The sequence below is a fragment of the Patagioenas fasciata genome, chromosome 3, assembly GCF_037038585.1.
Source record: "Patagioenas fasciata isolate bPatFas1 chromosome 3, bPatFas1.hap1, whole genome shotgun sequence".
Lineage (NCBI taxonomy): Eukaryota > Metazoa > Chordata > Aves > Columbiformes > Columbidae > Patagioenas > Patagioenas fasciata.
Window position 1 is genome coordinate 32,115,919 of NC_092522.1, and position 16,967 is coordinate 32,132,885.

The 16,967-nt window shown below is 37.5% G+C and overlaps 1 long non-coding RNA gene across 2 annotated transcripts in view; it reads right to left on the minus strand.

Moving 5' to 3' along the window:
- The window catches only part of LOC136099238 (uncharacterized), a 117,275-nt gene that overhangs the window by 10,527 nt on the left and 89,781 nt on the right, over nt 1–16,967 (minus strand). The window contains exon 4 of one of the 2 annotated variants that reach the window (XR_010651058.2): nt 3,248–3,304. The exons of the other annotated variant lie outside the window; for it this stretch is intronic. This is a non-coding gene — a long non-coding RNA (uncharacterized lncRNA). The remainder of the gene's footprint in view (nt 1–3,247; nt 3,305–16,967) is intronic. 2 annotated transcript variants of the gene reach the window in all.

Consider the following 16,967-nt stretch of genomic DNA (forward strand, 5'->3'; position numbering starts at 1 on the left):
AATTGTCCCAGGCCAGATGAATTAGTGATCTGAGTTCAGGTGAAGTGGTCAAAGGTGCTTTATAAATGCCATTTCCACATAGCTATCACCACTACATAGTAGTATAGGTAACAGTTATTTTTACAACATATAATTGAGTTATTTTGGGTAAGTCCCACACAGGTCAGGGGTATGTACTTTTTTATCATCTTCCTCCCTTTTTGTTGCAGCAATTGCAGTAATTTGAGACCTTTCTACTACTATTCCTAATTGAATTAGGATGGGCTGAAGGCAAGATATCTGGAGAGGGGTGGTAGAGAAATACCTCTTTTAGCCAAGGAATCACTTTCAATCTTTTTCCCTCTATTTCCTGTGACCTGAATACATTGATCAGATTCATGGTCATGTTGTAAGGAATTTTCCATGGAACATAAATGAATCAACTAAACAAGAACTGGAAAGGGGGGGAAACAAGGACTTTCATCTATTCATGAGAATTTGATACTTTCACTTCTTGCACTCTTTTCTGCTGCATTTTATTTATATTATCACGTATGTTTCCAGAGAACACATAAATTTTAATTTAATTTTAAATGGAAATAATGAAAAATGGAAAAAGCTTTCTCCCTCCATGCATACATGACATTAAATATATAATTTAGTCAATTCAATATAGTATAGAAATAAAAATAACTGAAGACATGTGTTTTTTTTAACAGCCTGCTTGGATTGAACCAATACCCCTCAAATATCTTGTGGGATAACTGAAAAGACATGTTTTGTCCTATGGTGTCCCTCCACTTCCTGATGGTCTGAAGTACATCTCAGAAGTACAGGTCAGAGCTTCTGACAGGACTCCAGTCAAGTCATGATTCAGATCCCTCTCTGGTTTGATACTGAACATAGCAGTTAGTTAGTTATTCACCATCAAATAGTGAAGATTCCTCTCTCTGATCCTGAACTATCAGTTGGCAAAGCACAGTAGTTTTCCCAGTAAGCTCTACCTAGGTCCAGTGTGCTAAAAAGAAAAATGACACCGTTCAAAGTGTGAGGCACAATGCCGAGAAAATCAGAATGTCGCTATACATTTTGTTTGCGTCGGGCCACTTCAAAGTCAGGCATCTGTAATGTAGCAACGTTCTGGGAAGAGCTCATGCATCTGCTGTCAAACTGAGAATAACTGTATTTTCACACAGCTGTAATGAACATCTTAGAAAACTTAATTATATGCCTCAAACTCTTTATTTCTGTATGTTTGTTGTTTTTTTTTTTCTCAGCTCAATCTGAAAATAGTACAGAAAATGTTCTGCCTGTCATTCCAGAATTCAATTTCAAACCACATGTCAGCAGGAAGGCTGTAGATTTCAGGAATATGCCCTCCCTTGCTTTCACTACACAGGTGACAAAAATGCTTAAAACATCAGCCATTATTGTCCTGAATCATTGAAGAATGCCAAATAATCTATGATATAACAATTGCTATAGCAACCATTTACTTTGGTTCAAAAACTGAAATAAAGAATTGACACATGATATTTCACATGCTAGACAAGGCTGTTTTGGCACAATGTAGTAAGATTAATCTGTTCTATGGAAACTGAGCAATTTTCAAGCTGGTGCCTATGACATAGACTACTTAAGGCTGAGAATAATTTTGAGAATATGATATTTAAAGTATATTAGTTAGCCTTTTTTTAACTGTTATTAAATACTAAACATAATTAAGCTGAATTAATCTAATTAGACTTCCAACTGACAAAGGTTTCCAGTTGACTGAAGTTTTGCAGGGCCCATTTTTTACATGCCAGTAAACATTAACCTTTTCTTTGAGCAGCTGACCCTTAAAAAGATGCCCCACTAAGAGATCATATCATATACAACAGAGTCTAACCATAATACTGACTGCTGAAAGGTCAGGAATTTCCCTCATCTTTCAATGTTAGTAATAACTTAGAGAGATTTTTCTCTGTGTTTTGCAAGCAAAACCATGTTTGGTGAGCTTCCTCTTCTTTGTTTCTATTTTCTGAATCTTTAATTATTAATTGCCTATACAGTAAAGCTGAAGGAGGTCCAAGAAGAAATTCTGCACTTCAGACAGGATTTAACTTCTTCCATATGGAATGGTATTCTCAAACAGAGCTAAAATCTATGCTATTCAGTGGGAATATTGTTCAGTTATGAACAGCAGAATTTGCCTATATGTATATATAGATATATATACACACCCTTCTACATCATATGTATACATATCTATACATATACATGCATCTATATGTATGCATGTATATAGTCTATATTCTAAAAGTCTGTGTAAAAGTCTGTTCTAAAGAAGTGTTAAACATTTAAATCACCATTTATTTTGCTTACCATCAGGTGACTCAAAATTCTCCCATAAACGGAGATTTTAATTGATTTTTAGGGTTAAACTCTCGAATCCCTTTTTAGGTCAAATAGCGCTTGTGTTTCTAATTGGAAAAGGCACGTCAATGGGACCAGGAGCACTATGAAGGAGTGTTTTCAAGGCACAAGATTAACAGCTTGCATAATTACCTGAAAGCGTAGACTTTGTCTAAGCAGAGGTTTCAGGAACTTATGTGTTTCAAACATGAAAACATATCCAGATAAGGAAATATGATATGTATTCCATACTGGACACTGAGTTGGGCAGCAGAAGCAGGGGAGTGTCTTGCTGACTCTTTGGTTTTTGTTTGGTTAGTTGGTTTTGGTTGGGGGAGGAGGTTGTTTGGTTTCTTTTGTTTATCTAATGAATGTCACCTTGCTCTTCTGTACCTCGATTTCCCAATCCATTTTTATCTTCCTTGTTTACTTAAGATGTCTTTCTGTCAGGGTAAAGATTATATTTAATTATTTGTTTGAACAGTATGCAGCACTTACATCCCAGTGAATACCTGTGAGCACTTTGATGACTATATTCTAAAATTCTTACACAACTCATTCCTCTGCCTCTCATTTCAACCATTTGTGTTGCATCATATTTGGTGCTAGCAGATTAAAACATGAGTGTTCTTCTATTTCCTTAATGAATAGACCAAGAAAACTGCCTTCCAGATATGCGATATCTACAAGGTGATGATCTGCTTGGCTACCAGGCGCATGAGAACATATTCAAAAGCCTTTAACAGGAATCATAGAATGGTTTGAGTAGGAAGGGACCTCTTGTTTACTCCCCATGCTATGTGTATGCATAGCAAATCAATTACTAATTAAAAGAAATACAGGAAGGTAATGAATGTTGCAATGATCTTACCCACAGACTTGAGAAAGGACGGATGAAGATCCATTGAAGCTGTATTTCTCAGGGCTACTACAAGCAGAAAAATACAACATATACTTAGCCACATTAGGTCGGTGCTTAATAATAATAAACTTTATGGCTCTTAACTCTGCTCCCAGGACTGTTTTAACAGTTATATAATATACACACAGTTAAGGGAGGAGTGTCTGTCATCTCTCCTTTTTTCCCTTTCTAACCAAATGTCTGAACCTTAAGCTAGAGTCAGGTTTCTTCTTGGCTGTACTCTTTCTGGCCCACAATGCTAGCACTTCTGGCTGCACTTCAGGAGAAAGGGTGGAGAACAAGTTAACCAGAATACCTCACAGCCTGAGCACTTTACTAACATGTGAAAGATATGAGTTCAGGAATTCTCTGCTTGAAAAAAGAACAAAACTCCTAATTGCTGGGTGAGTTAGTGGAGTATTGTGGAGAAAGGATGGCTACTGAAGCATCTGAGTGCTTGTATGCTATCACATCTAACTTCATAGAAGATTAAGGCACAATTTTCATGACACTCTGTGTACTATGCAGGATGTACTACAGGGCTGACACATCAGAGCGAGCACTTTTAATCAGGAAGGGAGCTTCCAGGCTAAATGCAAAGATAATATCTGTATCGGACTGTATTAATCTTATCCATATGTAAAAATATATTAATCACAGAAGACACTAAACAATGATGGTCTATGATTGGTTATGGTCTTTTTAGAAGCTACAATAGCACGGGACTTTTTGTTGTCATTTTTCTAAAATTTTTGAAGTAATGGAACAATATTTCAGGAAGAGCAGGAATTTCTGTAAGTTAAATGTTAAAAGAATGACTCTCTGACGATTCATTGTCTTTACAGCTCACTTTCAATTACTTCAGAAGTTTTTTGCCTCTACAAAATCTACTAAGTGTATCACTGTATGACTGTTTTGGTCTTTCTACAGCCAAATAAACCAAAGCAAAGTATTTGCACAAATACAGACATTTTCCCCAGAATTATTTCCAGTCTGCAGTCATGATCAGTATAGGATTAAACTTTTATCATGGTCAGACAGATACAATATCAAGGACCCAGTTCTGCTGCCTTTACACAAAGCAATGGCTTAGTCTGGGAGCAGAATACCAGAGTGTCATGATACTATCACTGTATTTAAGTAAAGCACACATTCAACTGAATCGGGCCCCTTAGATGTGAAGGTGAGAGCCACCACAGATACTTCTGCCTTTGCAACATCTGATTTACCTCTGTTCCTGTGGTCTTAAAGTCCTGAAGCCGTAACAGAAATAAGAGACTGCTGGTAGGCTCCACTGGGAATATGAGAAGGGTGTCCAAACACTTGCCATTTATTTATTCACCTAAAGATAAATAATCCCCTCATGTACTACTTTTACCCATAGGCTAAAACGCATAGTTTTACAGTAATGTCATACTTGTCCTCATGTTTTGGAAACACAATCTGTCTTTTAAGGTTCATAATTCATTTTGTTCCAGCTGTGTATTTATAAATCCCTCCACTTTCGAAGAATTCAAATGTTTCTTAAGACTTAAGATTGTTTTTATATGGATGGAGCAAGCATTACGTCTGATCCAAAAGAAAGCCCAGTGTCTATAGATACAGAGACACACACAGACACATTTCTCATGAATATTCAAGAAGGTATAACTTGGTATTCCAATGGTCAAGATAAAAGAAAAATGAGCTAACAAAACCTTCTTTATCTAAACACAGATGAGAGATGTAACACCTTTACATGCACTACTGGGAAGAGTTTTGAACTAATATTAATAGCTTTGTTGAAATTCAGTATTGGAGCTCATTAGCATTTGAAATGGATTAAAACATCTGTTCAATTCAGTGTAAATCTCTTCTTTTTTCATATTCCTCTTTCAGTCCAACATGAAATTGCTGCAGGAAGTGTATGTTTGCCTAAATTATTTCAAAGATCAGGAAGCTGAGGTACTGTGGACAAGATCTGGGTAAGCATTCAAACTGCTGGACATTTAATCTATATAGGGATCTGATCCTAGCCTACCACATATACCTTCTGCCTTTCTTCAGGCTGCAAGAGTCATAAGGGTGATTTCAAGAGAAAACTTTGGGGCTTTTCTTTGCATGAAGAATTAGCCAAATATAGCGGTGTTGGCTCAGCACAACACCCTTTTTCAACAGTGGTGTTATGGTTTAGAGAAGTGAGTCTTGTTGGGGTGACATTTGCTCTATTAATTTCTGGCTGGTCTAAACATCTACATGGACTATAGCAATGGAGACACTTGACCAGTCTAATTCTACTGTCACATCAGCCCAAAAAAAAAAGAAACTTCTGCTCATTCATGGGCCCCAAAAGGCATAAGAAAGAGAATCAGATCATTTGTTTCTAAATATGTATTTGAAAAACCAGTCTTGTTTTAGAACTCCCTCCTGAGCTTCTTCAATCTATTACTTGCTTGGCAGAATCACCACTGGGCAGACTTACACCATTTTAATGCACTTTTGTCGTGGTCTTTTTGCAAACAGAATTGTGCCACGGTGCTTGAATCTTTCGTGATGCTGAAACCAAGAAACTAAACCCCAGAGTCAAGAAATACCATTTTTGAACAAGGAATACAATGAAGTCTCAAGGGGTGTCACTGTTTCACTCCCTCTGTAACCTCCCACACCTCCCTGGTACTACAGGAGGGGAAACTGAGATATTTCCATAGGGACCTCCTCCTCCTATGTGGGAGAGCTGCAGTAAAGCCTGCAGTGCAACATGGTCTAGAGAAGGCTGAGTTCTTATTCATTCTTGTCTAAAATCTTGCTGAACAATTAAAAAAAAATAAAAATGTAAAGAATAGTGCTTAGTTTGGAGAGCTATTCCTATAAAAATATTATATTTACTAGATAGAATTCAGTCTGACAAGATACTAGTATGTAGAGGAAAGATTCAACTCAGGGCAAAAATCTTTTGATTCCTCAAGTTATTTTAGTAAATGGATTGCTATAGTCTAGAATATTCTAGCCTAAAGCTAAGCATTTACAAACCTCAGATGATCCTGACATTCAGGGAGCCTAGCCCAGTGCTTTACTTTCTGTCGATTCATGACCAAAGTACAGAATTTAACTTTTCCAAATTTATCCTGTGTGAAAGCAGAACTGAGCCCAGAGATTATTTGTTCCCTATTCTTCCAGAGACTTCCTGTGTGAACTTGGTAATTTTTTTAAAGTCTGCTTCTGTATTTGAGACCCTCCGTGGATCAAGTATCTACATTTTCCAGTGGCCTGTCTGGTTTAGTTATAGACTCTGTGGACTGTGGACTGCCTTTTATGATAAATCTCTATATAGCATCTAGCACCATGGAGTGTGACTACTTGTCTGAATATCTTAAAATAAAAGGATTGAATATAATAAAAACGTTAGGAGGCATAATATCGTGTCATATCATATCAATGACTGGAGATAAACAGTCACCCTCCAGCACTCTGTGTGGAGAGGCTGTAGACACCCTGCAATGAAAAGGGAATACAGAAATGCGAAGTAGTGTCAGGTTTTCCAGAGCTACAGGTTTACTCCTTCTCCTTAAGCAGTTAGTAAGCAGGATGAATAGGATGAAGGCCATAAAACATTAATGCCATTTTTAATTGGAAAACATGCAGTAAACTAGCTGCCCCTTTAGGATCAAAGACACTATTAAAAATGAAAGATATAATTACTGTTATTGTAAGGTTTTATTAGCAGCATTTACCAACAGCCCTCATCACAGGGGAAATTGCTGTAAATACCCAGCTGCCTTACAAGCAACTATATTGTTCATAATATCACATGGCTGGCCCAACATTACCCTCTGCTACTCTTATCTATTCTATTTTATGCCATTGAACTCAAGCTGTAGCATTTTTTTCAAACAAGGATGTAGTATGTCCTCTGATACATGGCTGAGGTAACAGAAAGCTGCTAATATTAGGGAACATTTACCACTGTAAAAATTTGATATTCCACCTACTCATTCCTCTCACCATTTACTTTCAAGAGCTAAATAAACCTGAAAGCCTGTCTCGATGAAGTCTGAGATATAGAAACACACGGCATCTCTTTTTCGCATCCTATTGGTAGGCTGCATTGGGTATAATTATGCCAGATGCCTCTGGGTTCATGTTAGTCATTATGCAAAACTGAGAGACAAATTAAGAGAAAACTCTTAGAGAGTATAGTTCCAGAGACAACCTAAAATCAAAACAAAGCAGTATGTTAAAAATAAACTGCATTTTGGAACCTTTTAAATTTTCTTTATATGATGCAAATCTCTGAGGAAGCAATATTTTCCTAATGATTATTCACACCTTCCTGGGGTGGAAAGCTATAGCTGGATTTTACTTCTACCCATTTCCCTTTTGCTGGTATAAGTATTGTGGCTGAACTTCCCTGTGCTCCTGGGACCCCCTCAGTACTGCGATGTTTCAGGTTGGCACCTGTTTTGCAAGGAGATATTCTTGTGTGCTCACCTAGCTGGGGAAGTCACTTAGGCACTTTTTCTTTTAGGGTGCAGGGGTTAGATGGCAGAATTATAAATGAGGGTGGATTTCTTCTGGATCTAAACTCCATTCTTTCTTTTTCTAAGCCTTGTCTTTCTGTCTCTTCTAATCATAGGACTAGAGATTAATCCAAGTTGGAAGGGACCTCAGGAGGTCTCTAGTCCAATCTCCTTCTCAAAGTAGGCTCAGCTATGAGGTCAGATCAGCTTATTTGGGGCTATATTCAGACAGGTGTGCAAAACCTCCAAGGATGGAGACTGCATATTGGATGAGGGCCTAAAACTGTGTTTAGATGTGGTCCCATGAGGGCCAAGTAAAGGGCTTCCTTCAGTTTCCTTGATCTATTGTCTGTGTTCCTGGTGATACAGCCCAGAATGTTACTGGTCAGCTTTGATGCCAGGGCACACTACTAGCTCATGTGCATCTTGCTACCAAGACCCACAAGTCCTCTCCTGCAGAGATGCTCCTCAGCTAGTCAGTCCCTAGCCTGTGTTGCTGCAGGAGTTCATTTGTTTCCAAATGCAGGACTTGGCATTTGTTCTTGCTAAGTTTCAGAAGGTTCCTGGCAGCCTCTTCCTCTGTTTGCCTAGGTGTCTCTGGATGGCAGCTCTGCCATAGATTTTATTGACTGGTCCTCTCAGTTTGATGTCATTTGCAAACTCAGTAAGTATGCACTCCATCACCTGTGGAAAATCCTTGATAAAGATGGGAAACATGTCAGAACTAGAACAGAGCACTGCTGTATTTGTCATCAGTCTCCAGGCAGAGTAGGTCTATTACCAAGTTCCTTCAGAGCCTGATTAATTAACTAATTTTTTACTTATCTATTAATCCACTTATCAAAACCACATTTTTCTTCTTCAGTTTTTTACTACTAATGTAGTGGTAAAGGCTACTCTTGTTTGCCTTTGGCATCCCTTTGACACCTCCATTTGAGCTTTGGCCCCTTTTTCCGCTGGAGCTCCTTCATGAGTTTTCTGCTTAGACGAGCTGGTCTCCTGATACATCTACGTGCCTTCCTGTGCATTGGGATGGATATAGTCACTAAGGATCTGCAAACTTTTCTGAGTTTCTTTGCTCTTTGAATGTCCTTCCACTGGGATCTTATCTACCAGTTTCCAGAATAAGCTTAAAACCGATCTCCTGAAGTTCAGTATTTGTAATCTGCTACTCTCCTTCTTGAACTCCTATTTCATTGTCACTACAGCCAAGGCCATCACTGATTACTATACACCAACCAGTTCTGCTTCGTTAGTGAATAGCAGATGCAGCCATGTGTCACCCCTGGTTGGCTCATCTACTACCTGCTTACGTCCTGCCTTGTTGCCTTTCCAATAGATAACAGGGAAAGCAAATGGCCCCATAAGAACCAGGATCTGTGATACAGAGACTTGCTGAGTTGTTTAAGCATCTACTGCTTCGTCCTAAGGCGGTAGTCTGTAACACAGTTCCACCACAGCATCGCCTTTGCCGACCTCTCCTTTGACCCTGACCCATAAGCTCTCAAGCAGATCATCATCCATCTCATAGAGGAACTCCCTGCATCCAATTTCCTACTTCACTGAACACGTGACACCCCCATTGTCTTCTCTGCCTCTTTGTACTGATTGTGTGTCCATCCATCACAACCTTTCAGCCATGTGAGCTGTCCCACCACAGTTATCCCAGTGATTTGGTGACCATGAGCAGATCTTCAGCTCCTCCTGCCTTTTTCCCTGGCTGGTGGCATTTGCATACACACCCTGGAGATGGGCCTCCTTTTGCCCTGTTTCATCACTCCTAAGGTCTGTCTTGAACACACCGCCCTCATATCACCAAAATGAGTCAGCTTGTCAGTAAAGCTAAGTAAGGTGGCTAAAGGAAAGCTAAGACAGATAAATTAGATACAGATATAGATAGATACGGATGTTACAGTTTTAGATAGCTGTGTGTAGCGTAAATTAACACATTCTGAAGACAAACTCAGTTGTACGTCAAAGGCTAACGTGACTGAGTACCCTGTGAATGTGTAGGTACTGTAGAATGCATTGAGGCCAGAAAATGGAAAACTGCACTACAAAACACATAAGAGGAGGCCAATATGCTCATGTACAGTTCTCCATTAGCAGAGGCGATTTGAATAATACTAATCTCTACACTCTCTAAAATCAATTCACATCAGACAGTTTGGTTGATGTGAAAGAGAGTAATGTCTTTTAAATCACAAATATAAGACAGATCCCTTCAGGACATATTAATTTTCCACTGCAGAAGTTTTTTGTTACTTTCCTCTTCCCTACCATGCAGACTCTACAAAGACCACTAACAACTTTTTCTTTCCTAATTAAAAAGCTAAGTAATTCAATGCCTTTAGCCATTTTTCCCATGTTTTAAAATATTACTAAGATCAAGATTGCTAAAAATTATCCTTGCATAAACATTTATGTATCGTAATTATTGCAGTTTTCTAAAAATTATCTGCTAAAATAAATCTCTAAAATGTTATTATGTTTGTAACTGTACCTGGCTGGTCAATATCCTCAGCGTTATGTTTAAAGATGCATTTAAACTTCATGCCTGTACTTCTTTTACCAACACCTATAGTTGGTTTCAGTTGGCTAATGATAAGTTTGTGTGCAAGAGTTGGCACAATCAGTAAGTATAATTCGCTGTATTAACAGGTTTACCTTAAAATAGTTCAAAGAATGTGCTTATTTTATCAGGCAAGAAGAGAAGGCAGCTCCTGTCACTTAGACCATTAACAAAAGTTAGTGATCAGCTAAATTTAGTCGTTCTGCACTTGGGATACAGGCTTGAAATTGAAATGGCAGAAAATGGAGTACTGATAGAAGATCTTTTGAAGTCATACCCTCCTTCTGGTTTTATGACATACAAATACTAAGTGCTCAGCAGAGTCAGTATTACAGTGGCAACTGTCTTTAGTTTGGGGATGTAACCTGTCTTTTCTGAACTAAAATCACAAGGCAATCAAACAAGAAAACTTTGCAGGCCACGATATGACTTCTTCTATTTGAGGCACTGGATTTGCTAAATTGCCTTGCTTTGTATTTTACAATGCTCTTCAAGGCTAAACATACTGAAATTATTCTGTCTTGTCTATATGTCCTTACTGTTCTCACAATGACGGCACTAACCACGAAACTAAATCTACAAGTAAAGTTTCCCAAGCAGAGGATGTGTACACTATGAATAATGTACTGCTCATAACTTAAACTTACTCAAGTGCACTGTCTATAGATATGACTGCACAAAAAGTGCAGTAAGAATAAGAAATTCTCACAGTGGCCAAGTGCACTTAATGGAATTAAAACTGTCATCAGACATCATAGATTCATAGTTGTATTTCTGAGTTATTCCAATTCCAGAATAATGATGTAAACTGAACATTAAGCATTATCGAAGCATTTATTCCCTTAATGAGAATGAACAGTATTCAGTATTATTGCAGACTGATATGAATGCCAAATGCTTTTAATGTTTTCTACATAATCTGTAACTAATCCTCCACCAAAGTGATGGCTATCCTTGTTCAGTCTCATCATCTCAGCTACTGAAGAAAGAACAAAATAATTCCTCAGCCTACCCAGGAAATGGGTGCTAATGGCAAGGGGGTCTGTTGCCTCTGATTTTCTACTGCTTTCATGGGCATTTGGACTACTGACATGTTTATATACCACCACAGTGGCATTATCAGCTACACAGGAACTGCATTCTATAAAGTTTATATTGATATGTGAGAGTTAATAATTAGCTAGTCTTCATCCCTTAAACATTAACGGATATATTTTGGTTTGGTAAAAACATTATCATTTTCTCTAACTGCCAATCAATTGGTTTTAGTTTTACAAAAAGAGTATGTAAAAAATTCTAGAATCTGAAGTATTTATTGTACATCCTAATATAAATTTAAGATATTTCACAGAATTTGTCTTGTGCTTAAGCGAGAGTACTGATTGAGATGATTCAGATAACTTATGTTACCATAGACATTCAGATACACCTCTTCTCATGAATACACACTGTCTGCTGGCCATAAGCACAACCCGGTCAGACCCTGCAGAGAAAACTGTCTTCAGCTCAATGTTTGACCCATTCAGGATTTCATACTCCCTTTGCATAAGCTAACAGGTTAGTATTCCCTCATTCCTTTCACGTTTTATATTTTGTATGAGAAATGAAAAGCTTCAGACATTCACTATTCAGTGACAAAGGAAAGAACTATCATGACCAAGAAAAGGGACGGAAAGTGGTTTTATGTATTAAAAAACAAAACAAAACTAAGAAACAAACAAACAACAACAACAAAATCTGAGTTGCAAAGAGAAAGAAGGTTGCAGGAAAATACTGCAGTTGATTATATTTATCAATAATAACGGACATAAGAAAAAATTGAAAGAACATAGAATTTGTGGCAGATCGGGTATCAGCTTGAATATAAAATGAAGGACAGGAAATTGTTTAGGTGTAGCTCAGGTGAAGCAAGATAAATAATACAAATATGAAAAAGATATCTTTAGGTATATATGAATATTAAAGTTCTTTCCTATAATTCCAAACACAAAGGAATTGACTTAGAATCAAAAAGTTTTCTCAAAATTATCAAGAGGGGGTGATTACTGAAACTTTTCAGTGCCCATTCCAACCACGGGACAACAGGGTTCTTGGAACAAAAAGTGTGTCCTGTCATACATCATATAACAGTTAGGTACCAATCCTGACTGTTGTGCATGATTACAGTATAAATAGGTAAGGATAAAAATGGTAAAATTTAGAAGCCAATTCTGAAAGTCTTTCCACATTTACTTTGTAAAATAGGACCTCTGGATGTGCAATGAATAAGTGGGAAACAGCAAAGATGTATTGGTATCTTGTCATCATTATCTTCTCTATTTATCATAAGTAGAATATATAGAAATCCTTCCTGATTGCAGACCACAGGTACGGTATTCTGGTCTTGTTATGATTCATTACTTTATTCCAAATAAAAAGGATTTCTTTGGATGTTCAGTTGCTGGAAACCATTATAAAATGTCCATATCCAATATTCATACTGCCTAGCTGAGTTTCTTTTCTTACCAATAGGTTAAACGCTATTGTTCACATCTTTTACTATTTTGTCTTAAAAGGGCTTACACTTTTTGGAAATGCCAGCAAAAGATGAATAGAAATGGAGACTGCTTTAAAACTCATACCTGTGTTATAACACTGAAGTGACACTCATACTGTCTCCCTAGCGCTTTTTCATCTCCTAGTACCTTTTCGACTTGAAAGGAATGTATTATACCACTAGTATGATGGCTATTCTCCATTTGCTACACATCTTTGATATTATGTTGTCATTCATAAGGTCTTTGTCTTAGGGACCATCCTGGCAATATTTCCAAATCGCAATAGCAATCCACAAAGCTGCAAAGCATCCTCTCTGTCTGAAGGCCACGGAATTCAGTCAGAAAATGGTACATTGCTGTTTGTCTACCAGTAACTCCAGTAACATATTTTCTTTGATGACGTTTTAGTTTTACTTAACTTTAACACTGAGTTTTATGCCAGAAAACACCATCACAAAACTCATGCAAAACCTCAGATTCATCAATGAAATACTGTAAAAGATTTTGAAGTAGAAAATATGAGGAAATATAAAATAGCTTTCTTCCCCAAATAGTGTCTGTATATTCAATTGCAGTGCTTCACCCTGTTCAGACCTATTTGTAGCAAAAAAATAAACACTCCTTGGGTAGCCTCTGCCTGACCCTAAGATGGGTCCTTTTTAGCACTGATGTGGTGTCTTTTCCATATGCAGCTTGAAAAGCTTCTAACAGTGTAATTACAAAGCTATGTAAATGTGAGCTGGGATTACTAGTAATCATACAGTAAAGTCTTAATTATTTTTTTTTTTATCATATGTTCAGGGGAAAAGGAACTTGATAGGCTGTCTTATACAAAAACAAATGTGAAGCAATGAAGAGCTTGACTACTGTTCCTTATCTGAAGATTGAGTTTCAAGTGCTAAATAGATTGAAGCTTAGAAGAAAGGCTCGAAAATAGAGCAGAATTTAAATTTCCCTTCTATCTTCCAATTGTATCCCAAATTTCTGGTCTTTTAGATGATTTGAAATAAGAAAATCAAAGCCTAAAACCATGGTAGTTGCTTGGATAACAAAATAATCCAAGTATAATAGGGTTAAGGAAAGCATGGCGTCTGGGAAATGTATCCTATCTCAGTGCATACTTTAGAAGTTTCTGGGATGCATAAAAAGATGAGTCTTAAGCACTAAGATGGTTCCTTTTCGTTTAAGAAAAAAAAAAAAACAAAACAGCAGTGGTAAAGTAGTTAATAAGATCTGAACTGAGAGAACAGAAACTTCCATGCTGAGATTTTCATATTTTATATTCTAAGAGGTAGGAGATAAATAGATTATAAAAATTTAGAATAGATTACCAGACTTTTAATAAGTTGTGAGCTTCTTTTATACTGCCCTAATAAAACAGATTAGTTAATTATTTCTGGTATTAAACTTAACTTGCATACATTCTGCCTTTAAAGCATTTTAAAATATGAGCTGATGAGACATCAGTCGACCCGTGGTATTGATAAGTTCATATCATTTAAGCACAGGAAAGTACATGTCCTTCAAACTACCCCATGTTATATGTGTGCATGACAATGTAGATGTGAAACCAGTAGCCAGTCTCTGCAGAACATAAAATTACAGGGACACTTAACAGATACATAGTGTTCCCAGCTCACGTTGTGAAACTTTGAAAATCTTCTTCCATTTCTGCCTCCTGGGAATTCTGCCATTGGCAGCTTTATGAATCTTCAAGGAAGAGCTGGTCCCTTAGTGGTCTGTTTAAATGTAAAAAAAAAAAAAAAAAAAAAAGGTTTGGGAGAGATAAAAAGTATATATCCGCCTCTTCCTTATCTCCCTAGCATTAAACAGGGATATGTGTGGATGATGTGGAATAGGTTTAGTAAGTTGGGAATGAGGCATGAAATGAAAATGCATGTCCAGTGCACAGAAAAGTGGACCTTTCACTGGTCTGTGTGTATAGAAATCAAATTTCTACTGAGTATCCAGTCTGAAAAAAATCCATCCTGCAGCAGAATGACTGTATAACTGGGACTTAGCATTGTTAATATTTCTCATTGTCCACCAGGGATTCAGTAAGTGCCTTTCTACTGTTAAAAATCAGTCTGTGATTTTAATGAGACAGAAAAGTTGGTTCAGCGAATCCCAGCTGTGTTTTTTCTGGAGTCCGGGTAGCATTGCTCAATAGAAAAGGAAGTATAATATCTCTGCAGGTGAGATGTTTTGGGTTTTTTTTTAATTGTTCACTCTCTTCGTTTTCCCTCCATTATAACAGAATACAGCATGCCTATCAATGCCTGCCAAAGTAGTGGAGAAAATGTTGCTGGCCATGGCAGATGCAAGGAGAACCACAAATCTAAGTCACTCACGATATGCACGTCCAGCAGTGGTGTTAGTATCACAACTCCAATCAACCATTCCTTCCATCACAACCCCTCCACGTTCCTTTTTTTTTTTTCCCTGCGTTGTTCTCAGGCCAGCGGTTATGTGTAAACAGAATGTGGGAACTGTACTGAAACGTATTCAAGTCCTGTACACCTCCGTCCTCACCTCTGGCTGCAGTGTGCATCCTGCCTGCAACATCTGCTTCAGATAAATACAGGGAGAGTTCAGGCTGTGCAGAGAAGGGTGCAGCCTGGAGTTCTCCTGCCAGTTTCTCTTGTCATCCTTGTCTTTTAACATTTATAAAATATGGAAAAATATGGAAGAGGGCTCCATGCGTAAGGGAGATAAAATGTGCAAGTAGAAAACGACGAACACTAACAAGTCCCCATTTCTGCTTTGACTGACTTGAGGGTAGACATTTTCAGAGACAACAAAGCGTGACTAGACACTTTAACAGGCTTTCAAACCAAACGTTCATGTAACTTAACGTACGTCTCTTGGGCTTTTGTTGTCTGAAGCTTCTGTAGAAGTATTTTGGTTGATTCATCGGATCAAACACAGCCACCTGCAGTGTTGCTGTGCAAATCTGGATTAACCATCTATTCTGCCTTTATAGTGAATGGAGAGAAACAGCACTTCTGAGGTACCATTAATCTCCTGTTAAAGTAGATCTCTAGTAAGTCCAGTGAACATGTAAATAAATAAGCTTAGCCTCAAGGTGCCCGTTTTCTCCAGGAATCAAAGCCAGACGTAGGTAGCTACATATGAAACCTTTTAAAATATTTGAGATGATTCTTGCACTTTGTGACATGAATTTAATTAAAATTTTGAATAAAAAAAATGTTCTTAAATGAATGAGATAAGCTTGAAATTAGATTTGAAGTAGTCTCCTTTGTATAACCTGGACTCACAAGCAAACTTGCAGGTGCTTTTTGTATTTTTTTTTTCTATCATTATAGAAGGAAGTTTGAAGGCTGATTTGTTTTGGTTTGGGTTTTTTCTTTTTTTCTTTTTTTTTTTTTTTTAACTCTTCTGGCAAAAGAGAACCACTGAATAAAGCACTCAGCATTAGACCTTCAATTCAAAATGACAACTGTCCTATTCATTCAAATGTTTTCTGTAATATGTAGCAATTACAAAGGTCTCACCTTCTCCGCAGAGGAAGGCAAAACATCAGTGGAAGCAAGACATTACAATATAATAATACCATTGTAAACTGGGATATGATTCAGGTACACTTATTCACCTGAACTTCCTGAGAAAGTATCGGTGATAGGACAAGACTGTGACACAGAGCATAATTGCTGCTGCAAAAATATGACACCTGATAGCTGAAGAACTGCTAACCCTATACATTGGACATGGGAATATTTCCTACCTGCAAATTAAGTACGGAAACTTAGAACAATTTCCACCTTTGGAGACCTTTCAAAATATGTTGATGGACTATCTTTATTGCTCCTAACTCATTTTGTTTCAACTCTCCTCACCTCTGAAGATATACACAGTACAGCTGTTACATACATGCTTAGGTATTTTCTCTGTGAGCTCCTCCACAGAAATTCCTGCTTTCCTCTGTGCCAGCTGCTTCTTTCTGCCACGGCCTTACTAGTACCTTGGTTGTACTGATCTAACTATCTGTCACTTCAAGCTGTAAAATACATATATAACTGTATCATAGCTTTATGATGGATGTGACTGACCTGAGGCTTTTCTCT